The following is an 11,902-nucleotide window of genomic DNA, read 5'->3' as shown; positions in this document are numbered from 1 at the left end:
TGTTACTTGAGGATAAAGGACAACTAGCTGAAATAAAGCTTTCTGGTGTTTTCTCCTTGGTAGCATAAAAATTATAAAGTCAAAGAGAATGTGCTGTACAGGTCATTCAGCCAAAACAACACACTTGTGACCTGACTGAATAGTTCAGAAACTGTATCTTCCTTCATTCCAGTATTTATGGGGCACCTACAATGTGTCATTCAGTATGCTTAGAATTGCTGTATAAAGATGCCCAGAGCAAAGACCCTACTTTTAAGGAGCTGCTGGTCTAGTGAGCATGCATGCTAAGTCGCTTCAGTTGTGTCCAACTCTTTGCAACCCTATGGACAGTACCCCGCAGGCCCCTCTGTCCATGGGATTCTCCAGGCAAGAATACTGGAGTGGGCTGCTATGCTCTCCTACTGGGGATATTCCCGACAGGAATCAAGCCCACGTTTCTTATGTCTCCTGCGTTGGCAGGCAGGTTCTTTACCACTAGTGCCACCTGCGTCTAGTGAGGGGGACAGAAAAATGAATGATTACAATGTTCAGTGATAGGATGTGATTTAGGTGAGCATATGAGCCAGTTTGGGGGAGAACAGCAGCTTATCTACATGGTACAAAGAGTAGGGGAGACACAGGAGATGGCCTTTGAGTGAACCTTAAAAACAAAGATCTTCCAGAAAGACAAGGTAAGAAACAACCTTCTAGGCCAAGGAGAGAGAATCTTTAGGTGGGCAGGTATGAAGGAGGAATGTGTGCTCAGCCATAAGCTGGAGCAGGGTTTCGGGTGAAGGGAGAAGCGGGGTGATGATAGAAGGGACCAAAGAATAGACAGGAGGCAGTATCAATGTGAGAAGGACTTTGAATTTCATCCTCTAGACTTGTTTTCCCTAACATGTCTGAGTGCCTCATATCTGTTTGTATACTGGATTGCTGGTGGCACATGAGAGAGGTGGACTTGCATATGCATTTATCACAGATCTTTTTTGCTAACTGTTTGAGTAGAATTGCATCCTGCCTGGATTATACAAAGATGGAAAAGTTCCCTCATGTTCCATGGACATATGCTTTCCTTGGCCCAACTTGACATTTCTCTAGGCTTCTTAGCAACCTGCCCCCTGCTCCATCATCTCATGGTCACCTCAATTCAGTGTTCTGTGTAATAGATGTCACTGCCACAGTATTAGCCCTGGTGAACCAGTAAGACAGAGCACGTACATGTTGCCTTAAATTTGGCAACATATCTGTGAGAATGACCAGTTAATGATTAAGTGAGAAAGGATTAATCAGGGAATGATTGAGAATCATTTCTAAGAATTCATTGAAATTAGGCAGGAGTGTTTTATGGACTTAATTCTGGAGGAGGGATCACTCATATACATTATGATCGGAGTTTTATCTAAATAGTGAGGATTAAGGGCAGGGTGTATACATATGTATAAAATAAACAATTTGAGAAGGCAGAACAGCACTGGGATTGAGAGCATATGTTCTGGCATTACTCAGCTTGGGTCTGAGCCCTTACTCCTTTAGTTACCTGTTGTAAGATGCTATATGGGCTTCCTAGGTGATGCTAGTGATAAAGAACCCTCCTGGCAATGCAGGAGACATAAGAGACACAAGTTCCATCCCTGGGTCAGAAGATCCTCTAGAGGAGGGCCCGGCAACACTCCACTATTCTTGCCTGGAGAATCGCATGGACAGAGGAGCCACGGACACAGCGAGCTATGATGGTCCATAGAGCCGCAAAGAGTTGGACACAACTGAAGCGACTTAGCACACATGCATGTGATGTTATGTAACATCTTCGTACCTCAGTTTCCTCAACTATAAAATGTGAATTATGACAGTACTTGCTTCTTAGAGTCATTGTGAGGGTTAAATAAAATAATACATATGAAGCAATTAAAATAGTACCTGGCACAACACAAGTGCTAAATAAGTATTAGTGTTATTATACCAGAAAGTATGACTTTACCAGAAAGAGAAAGCTGGTGGGATATAGGAAAATATAGGATAAAGAGAAATGAAAAAAGAAGGATAACTTGGACAATTGGATTATTGGTTGATTGCATGATAAATGAGAGAAGAATTGAGAAGGAGGTAAGGATTTGGGGAAGGTTGTGAAAGAATTTCAGTGTTTCAGGTGCTGAGTTTGAGGGAGACATGATAGATTTATATTTTGAGATGACAAGCAGTCAATTAGATATATATGAGTTGGGGGTTCATGTAAAAGATTGGGCTAAGGGTACAGATTTAAGGAACCATGAACTTATACATGAACTTTGGGGCCATGAGGGTCAAGGAGGTTGCCAACAAGAGGATAAGGAAAAAAGAGGAATTTATCTTTCAGACAATTACTGAAAAGATTCAGATAATTTTCTCTTTTTGCCTCTTTTAAATTAATACTGTGTTACTTTGCTGATAATGCAAGTAATACATGCTCTCTGTACAAAATTCTGAATATTTTCTTACTGTTCCTTTCTGAGAAGAAAATTTTATGAGACTTTTCCACTAACAGCCTTTGCTCTGAGAAGAAAATGTTCTTGAGTCATCCCGCATTGGGGCTTCGAATACAAGACAAATGCAAAATACCTCCTGCTCTGTTGTCTTCAGTGAAGGCCAAACAAAAGTAATCAGCTTGAATCCACCCCTCATTAGATGAAAGCCCAGCTGTGTTCCTGTCCAGACAGGGAGCTGAGGGCCAAGCAGCAGGGGGATGCACCGCGTGCTCTGTGATGGAGGGAGAATACTGGGGCCTTTGTGCTGCTGACAGTCTGGCAGGGCAGGCTGGTATTAGAGGAGAAAGCCTATGATTACTTCAAGTACAGACATTTTCAGTGGCTTGACTGTGAAGCCTGGAAGTTCAACTGCTAAGTGACCACCATGGCACCATCAGGGCTCCCCTCTGCCTATCCCACCTCAGACACAGCAGCCCAGCCCAGGTGGGGAAGAGGGGAGCTTCACACCCTCCTCACTGGCCAGGAGCACTGAGGCCTGGGACTTCTGAGGGAAGACAATCCTGGAAGGCTTTCTACAGTCATCTGTTTCTGTGCCCTGGCCCATCTCCCTCTGCCTTCTCCAGACCCTGTTTGGATCTGGAAGTGTTGCGGGAAGGGGGACCTCTTCCAGGGCCCGAAACTGGGCTCTTGTCTAACACTCGGAAATGAATTGTCCGAGGAGACACATGTGCTGACAAAGCAAGAGATTTTATTGGGAAACGGCACCCGGGTGGAGAGAAGTAGGATAATGGAACCCAGGAGAACAGCTCTGCCACGTGGGATTAGTTTCCGGGTTGTTTTTAACAGTCATTCTAACTCAGAGTCCTTCCTGGTGGTGCACAGCTTGTTCAGCCAAGATGGATGCCAGAGAGGAGGATTCTGGGAGGTGGTCAGATATGTGATGTCTCCTTTTGACCTTTCCTGAACTCTTCCGGTTGGTGGTGGCTTATTAGTTCTGTGTTCCTTACCAGGACCTCCTGTCATAAAACAACTCATGCAAATGGATACTATGGTGCCTGGCCAGGGTGGGAGGTTTCAGTCAGTATGCTTCCCCTAATAGAAGGAGTCTGGGGGTGGATCAACCAACAGGCACACTCAGTGTGGGTCCAGGGCATTTAAAAAAAAAAGAACAAAAACTGAGCCACCAAATTCACACCAATAAGAGAAGTTGAGCTCCAATCAACTCAGCCAGGTTCTGTAATCAAAACATCTAGAAAAGTGATTTAATTTCAGCATTTCCGCAAGCTGTGTTTCACTCTTTAGGTATTGTTCTAAATTGCCAGTGGGGAGGGCCTCATAATATTTTCAATGCAAATAGCCTCTAAAGATGTTCATCTGACTCTGAGTCAGTACTACAAGGTGGTATGTGGGGAGCTGGAAATCTCTATTCCTCTTATTTCTAAAGCTGTGTCCTTTCCCCTTGCATGTAGGGAGAAGGAAAGGACCTGCTGTTCTCTTTCCAAATCCTTGGTTGTTCTTTTATACATCTGGTTGACCTCCTCTGCTGAGCCAAAGGATAGAGGTCTGTGACCTGCTTTTTTTTGACGTCTTACCCCCTGCTGCCTGCCTTGCATCGTTAGGTTTAGCCACTTATCTTCTGTAACTGTTTTTCTGCTGCTTTGCCAATGCTCACAGACCAAGCATTTCGTGGAATTTTATGTTGATAACTTCTCAGTACTATATGAAGTTACCCTGTATTCTTTGGAGAGTGCTTTGTCACATTGTTGCTTAACCCTTCAGAAGGTGACTGTTTATCACAAATCATACCAGGCACAGCCAATTCGTTGTGAAATCTCTTCTTGAATTTCCTGAAAATCTACATGTGTAAAGTTAAAACACACAAGAAACATGGCCAGTCTGAAAATGACTGCAAAACCCTCAAAGGTTCTGGCCCGTGGCCAGAATTTATTATATAGGAAACCTCAAATTTCCCCACCCACTGTTTTCCCTTGCCTTTCCTGGGTTTCAGATTTCAGGGCCATTATAATGTCACCACATGGAACTCATGGCAGTTTAGTTAGAAGAAACTCTTAGATCCTGCCAATTTCACCTTACACTTACTATCCTCAGTCTTAGATCCTCCTCTTCCCACCCTTCCCTTTCTCCTTCCTTTTTTTTTTTTTTTCTATAATTCCTCCCCTACCAACACATTCCCCTTAGGGAGACCAAGAAGGAAAAAAACAACAGCAAATACTGACCTTGAAGAAACAAAGTCATAGAATTTCTTAATCATCGACATTGAAGGGAAAAGCGAAATCAACACAACACCTCCTCCATCCCTTTAAATCCTCCCTTACTACTGGGGATTGGACTGATTTCCAACTGAAAAGGCTTCAGAGGATACTAAGAAACTCTGTGAACATGAGTAGGAGAATTCTGATAGATTAAGAACAAATGTTAACAGTCAATCTGTTCCAAGATTGTTCTGCTCTCTTTCTCCAGGAGAATTTCAGTTGAGCTGCCTTTAAAAGACACAATTGGATGTGTAACATTTCTGACCCTTGGCCTCTGGGATTTGGGGTGTTTTTTAAGTGGGGGAGCGGTACTAAGGTTTTTATAGTCACTTTCCAGAATGAAACTCTTCCTTAACCAGAAAGGGGTGCCTTCTGCAGCTCACATGGGAAAACTAATCTTTGAAAAGCAAATACTTTGGAAAGAAAAGCGTTAATACATGTAATTAATTCACATTGTTGGTTGTAATCTAAGAGGGAGCTGACTGACTATTTTCTTGTGTGTGTGTGTCTATAAGAGAAGGATTGACTAGACTGTAGCCCCCTCCTTTTTAAAGAATTTGAATTACAGGAAGAATTGTTTTACTCCCAGAAAAGATTAAATTGGGAAACATTTCTTTTGACACATTGCTCATAATTAAAGCAAGTCTTCATCTTCTCTGTTTTCTTTAAGTAAAAACTTGTGACTTTATTTAACCTTCCATCAATTAACTTTCTCAAAAGAAAATAACCTTGAGCCCCATAAACACACACTTAATTCTTTATTGACAGAGAAGAGAGAAGCAATATCTGTCCCTCCACTGCAGGAATCCAGCATTATTGCAGCTCTAAGATCTGCTGCCCTGCGTGCACCAACCTCCAGTTTCCTGCTCTCACTGATAGAGGTTTTGACTTTGAACTTTTCTTCCATGTTTCACCAATGCCCACAGCCATGTAATTCTATTAAAACCATACTGTTAGAAATGTTTGCAACAGAACAGTCTTCACTCAACAAATAGGTCTTGAGCTCCTTCATGCTAGGAAATGAGGGCATAATAGTGAGCAAAATAAACATGATTGTTTCTTTCATGGGACTTATAAACTGGTGGGGAAGAGAAATTAACCAAGTAATCCATATAATGATGAAGAGTAAAAAATAAAAAATTACAAAGAAAAATATCAAGTTCTATGAGAGTGCCTCACTGGGGGTCCTGATCAATCTATTTTCCTATCTATCAGTATCCCTATATATTCACAGGTAATGATATATTGGGGGAGTTTGTCAGATCAGAACAGTCCTTCCTGAAGAAATGTGTGAACTAAGATCCAAAGGATGATTATTATGTTCATACAATGGGATGCAATATAGCAGCTAAAAGTAAAAGAGCAATAGTAACATGTATCAGAATAGATGGCCCTCTAAATCATATTGCCTGGGGAAAAAAGTCTCCTTGAACGTGACTGGGTCAGATCTAATCAGATGATCCCTAGTAATGGCTGTTATAGAAGACAGAGAGACAAATCAGATAGATTTTCCTGGTGGCTTTAAAAACACACACTGTGGCTTTGACGAGGCCATGTGTCAGACAAGTATAGGTGGCCTCTGAAAGATAAACATGATCCCCGACCACAAGCCAGCAAAAAACCAAGGATTTTACAAGCACAAAGAACTGAATTCTGCCAACAACTGGTGAGCTTGGGAGAGGACCCTGAGCCTCAGATGAACTCACAGATCCAAGTGACTCTTGATTTCAGTCTTGTAAGGCCCTGAACAGAGCATCCTGTCACATTGTGCCAAAATTCCTGACCCATAGAAACTGAGATGATAATTTTGTGTTGTATTAAGACAAGTTTGTAGTGATTTGTTACACAGCCATGGAAAACAAGTATAGCTACAGAAATAAATGTTAAGCAAATGCATAGGCTCACAAGCTGAGGGGCAGGAAGGGGTATAGAGGCCAAGATGGCCTCACGGAGTAGAAGGAGATAGTGAGGTCTTCAGGGCTGACGTGAATTGCCCGGCCATGAACATCCAGTTAGTGACATGGGCTCACCAAGAGTCCAGGAAGAAGACTGAGAACACAGTAACATGTGAGCAAGATGCTGTAGAGGGGAAAAGAAGAAGATTGAAGTAATGATTCTAGATTATTCTACTTTGTGGGTGTGTTAGTTGCTCAATCATGTCTGACCCTTAGAGACACCATGGGCTATAGCCCACCAGGCTCCTCTGTCCATGGAATTTTTTAGGCAAGAATACTGGAGTGGGTAGCCATTCCTTTCTCCAGGGGATCTTCCCAACCCAGGGATCAAACCCAGGTCTCCCACATTGTGGGCAGATTCTTTATGCTACCTAGGAAGCTTGTTATTCTACAGTAGTGTCCAAGTTAAAATACAAAGAGTAAGTGGACTGGTAAAGCAGATCTAGTTTCCAGCACCACATCATCACTTAGTTGTTGTGTAGTTTTACATCATTTGTTTCACCTTTGTATGTTTTGGTTTCTTTATCTCTAAAATAAAGCTGTATGTATCTCCTGAGAAACCTGTATGCAGGTCAAGATGCAACAGTTAGAACTGTATATGGAACAACAGACTGGTTCAAAATTGGGAAAGGAGTACATCAAAGCTATGTATTGTCACCCTGCTTATTTAACTTATATGCAGAGTACAACATGCAAAATGCCAGGTTGGATGAAGCACAAGCTGAAATCAAGATTGTGGGGAAAAATATCAACAACCTCAGGTATGACCATTCTAATGGCAGAAAGCAAAGAGGAACTAAAGAGCCTCTTGATGAGGGTGAAAGAGGAGAGTGAAAAAGCTGGCTTAGAACTCAATATCCAAAAATGTAAGACCATGGTATCTGGTCCCATCACTTCACAGCTAATGCTGTGCTGTGCTAAGTCACTTCAGTTGTTTCCAACTCTGTGTGACCCCATGGACTATAGCCTGCCAGGCTCCTCTGTCCATGGGATTCTCCAGGCAAGAATACTGGAGTGGGTTGCCCTCCTCCAAGGGATCTTCCCAATCCAGGGATCAAACCCCCTCTCTTAGGTGTCCTGCATTGGCAGGCAGATTCTTTACCACTAGCACCACCTGGGAAGCCCTCATGACTAATAGACAGGGGAAAAAGTGGAAACAGATTCTAAAATCTGTCACAGATGTTTTCTCAGGCTCTAAAATCACTGTGGATGGTGACCGCAGCCACACAATTAAAACATGTTTGCTCCTTAGAAGAAAAGCTATGACAAACCTAGATGGCATATTAAAAAGCAGAGACATTTTTCCAGTAGTCATGTATAGATGTGGGACTTGGATCATAAAGAAAGCTGAGCAGTGAAGAATGGCTGCTTTCAACTTGTGGTGCTGGAAAAGACTCTTGAGGGTCCCTTGGACAGTAAGGAGATCAAACCAGTTAGTCCTAAAGGAAATCAACCCTGAATATTCATTAGAATATTCAATATTCATATTTAATATGAATATGCTGAAGCTAAAGCTCCAATACTCTGGCCACTGGATGTGAAGAGCCTACTCATTTGGAAAAGACCCTGATGCTGGAAAGATTGAGGGAGAAGGAGAAGGGGGCAACAGAGGATGAGAGGTTTGGATGGCATCAATGACTCAATGGATGAGTTTGAACAAACTCTGGGAGAGAGTGAAGGACAAGGAAGCCTGGCATGCTGCAGTCCATGGGTCGCAAAGAGTCAGACATGACATCAACTAAACAACAACAGCAAACTAAAGCTAACCAGTGTGCTTATATGGGCTTCACAGGTGACACTAGTGGTCAAGAATTCACCTACCAATGCAGGAGACACAGAGGCGCTGTTTCGATCCCTGGTTTAGGAAGATCCCCTGGAGGAGGGCATGGCAACTCACTCCAGTATTTTTTGTCTGGAAAATTCCATGGGCAGAGGAGTCTGGCAGGCTACAATTCATGGGGCTGCAAAGAGTCAAACATGACTGAGCACTCCATTCCAGTTCAGCCCAATATACTTATAATTATTGTAAAGCTTAAATGGAATAATACACACAGAGTGCTTAAAAGAGCCTGACACAAAGTGCTTGTTATTGTTACCTGTTAATATCACCCCATTACTACCAATGTCCTCATCATTATCACTATTACTATTATTTATTTTTATTGTCTGAATTATCCTTAAGAACAAACCTTAACCTTAAGCATATCCTAAGAAAATGGGATGTTATGTATGACTAAACACTCCCATTGCTTTATTAATGCCCTGTGAATGGGTTAAGCATTTTGGACAAAATCCATTGATGTTTTTAACCGACCAGAGATTACATATAATCATTCAGATATGTCAATAAGAAATCCTCAATTTTACCTTCTGACCCTGACCTTGTGTACTGCCAGCTCACCTATTGTATTTGTCAGGGTTCTTCAGAGAACCCAGGCTTCTTCGACAGAAACTAGGTGGATAGATAGACATGGGGGAGAGGGAGGGAGAGAGAGAGAGAGAGAGAGAGAGATTTGACTTTAAGGACCTGGCTAATGTAATTATGGAGAAATGGCAAGTCCAAAATCTTCAGGGCAGGCTGGGAGATTTGAGACCCGGGGCAGAATTGACGTTGCAATTCAAGTCCAAAGGCCTCCGACTGCTGGGACGAGGCCCAGCCACCTTATGAAAGGCAATCTGCTATACTCAGAGTACACCAATTTAAATCTCATCCAAAAACACTCTGACAGAAACATCTAGAATAATATTTGACCAACTATCTGGGCCTTATCGGATAGTCAAATAGACACATAAAATTAACCATCAACTCTACTCTGCCCACTCTAGCTATGTTTTGACTTTGTCAAGAAGTCCAATCCATTGAACTCACTCTTTTCAAACTCTCATCACCCCTCTTTTGTCCATCCTTCTCTCCTTGCTCAGATTAATCACCCACTGAAAAATCCCGAGCTCCTTTATCTCTTTTGTCCTTTAAATTCCAGAATCTACATATTTTGTGCTAGATCAATACATTCAATTGATTTTCCATCAGCAACACTGAATGAAAAAAAATAGTGAAACAGTTCCTTTAAGATTTCTGTGGGAAAATAATTTTGAACCAAGGAAGCTGACTAATATTAAGGCCTAAAAAGAGTCATGAAGTTTACCACTCACAGAATTTCTTAGAAAGAATTTCTAGAGGATACATTACAGGAAAAAAGAATAAAATATATAAAGAAAGGCTATGAATTAAAAAATAACAATAATTGAGCAAGGAAAACTGTAAAATTTATAGTTAAGGCTAAACAGTATTTGATTACTTTAAAAAAAATAATTGACAATTAAAATTCTAGATATTCTCAAGAAAGAAGTCAGAAGAAGAAAGGAAATATGGTGGGGATTTGTGTGTTTGTATAGATTATACTTATCAGTTCACTCTAGCTGTTGTTCAACAAACATGCTTCTAAATAGTCATCTTTTATCTCCTATTTTAAAGACCTCTGGAAACAGAATAACTGAAGTGGAGAAATTTGTAGCAATTAGTTTAGATAATTCAAGTCAAAACAAACCCCCAAATCTTTACATATATTTTCTGAATAACTCAAATCAAAGGCAATTTTGGATTTCTCTTTACTTTCTTTTAATTATCTCCACAGAATTTCCTCAGTTTCCCACATCATTTGGCATAGACTAAAGACTTAATATTTTAAGCATATTTATAACACGATGCTATAGCTCTGGTTCAAATTTAAATTTACCCTCTGGCCCGCATTGCTTTGCATTTCAATCATCACCCAGTACACCCTTGCCAATTTAATTTCAAATTATTTTTAATTGAGACTGAACATTACAAATTTGGGATATAGTGAACATAATTTATGGGGACCAGCTGGAGAGCCAAAACTTTGATCAGATTGTCAATGTTAATGGGGATACCTAGATGTAAATGACTGATAGCCTAATTTGAGCCATCTAATTGATTGTTTTTCACAGAAATTACTTCTACTTCTTGAAGTTCTGAGACTATCATCCATCATTTCCAGAAAAGAAGAAAAATGTGGTAAGTAGCACTTACTTTCCTTGAGTGGTGTTATTTCTATTATTAATTGTAAAACTCAATTTCTGACCTTCCTATTACATAATTAGTTTTATCAACTAATTATTGATGTGTTTTTATAATATCTAAAAGCAGTTTTTAAAGTTCTGTTTAAGTTGTGTTAGGTCTTGTCATGAGATTTATCAAATGAGTGTTAGAAAATGACTTAGGAAATTAGTTGATTAGCTTAGCGTCCATGTACAACTTTCTAAACTCCGTGGTTGAATCCAGAGGACAAAGATCACAATGGCTCGGGTTTTCAGATTGTATGGGTACTGAAAGGAAGAGCAGTGCTTTTGTGAGTATTCAGCCAGTCTTCAAGTGCTGCTGCTGACTTCATCACTGAAATGAGAGTCTTGGGAACATTTTGGCCTCAGGCAGGACAAGAGAAGAGAGACAATGCTTATTCCCTCCACCTCTGCTCACCCCTGTGTTCCTGCCCTTGTTCCTGCTGAAGACTTGCTCTTTATGACAGCAGCTCACACTTGAATCTTGAAGACTAAAGCTAAAGGATTTCACTGGGCATTCCAGAATAGATCCCTATTTGCCTTTATGTCCTATAAGAAAGTCCCTTTCAGCAAAATATCTCTTGCTGAAGATCAGGCCATTGTATACGGTTGTGAAAAAACATTGCATTAGGAGTCAAAATCCTAGGTATTTGTCTCAGACCTTTTATGGTTAAACTAATCCCTGAGCTACGTTTTTAAAAGTCTAGACAGGCAACAGAAATTTTTAATGCTGCACATGTACTTTATGGGTACTAGAAGGAGACAGCCCCAACCCCCCCTTTCCTCTAGCTTTTTAAATATTAATGAAAACAACTTGAATTAAATTATTTACTTGACATTACGTTATTCATTCTCATAGGCCTAATTATCTTCTTGATTCCCCTTCTCAGCTTCCTCTGCTTGGTGCTCTCACCTGTCTGTACAGAGCAGCCTATTTCTAACCTTGGGCCCAAAAAACTTAATCATAGAGCCAAGAAAATCACCTGCTTTCATTCATTAGATGTACTATGATTTAAAGTATTGTAAAATGAAGAAAGCTAAACTCATGTTCTATTGTAATTAAAAGAAAAAATAAAAATCTAATGGAGGGACTTCCCTAGTGGTCCAATGGGTAAAACTCCATGATCCCAGTGCATGGGGCCCAGGT

The sequence above is a fragment of the Odocoileus virginianus genome, chromosome 3 (genome assembly GCF_023699985.2).
Source record: "Odocoileus virginianus isolate 20LAN1187 ecotype Illinois chromosome 3, Ovbor_1.2, whole genome shotgun sequence".
NCBI lineage: Eukaryota > Metazoa > Chordata > Mammalia > Artiodactyla > Cervidae > Odocoileus > Odocoileus virginianus.
This window is presented reverse-complemented; position numbering follows the sequence as displayed.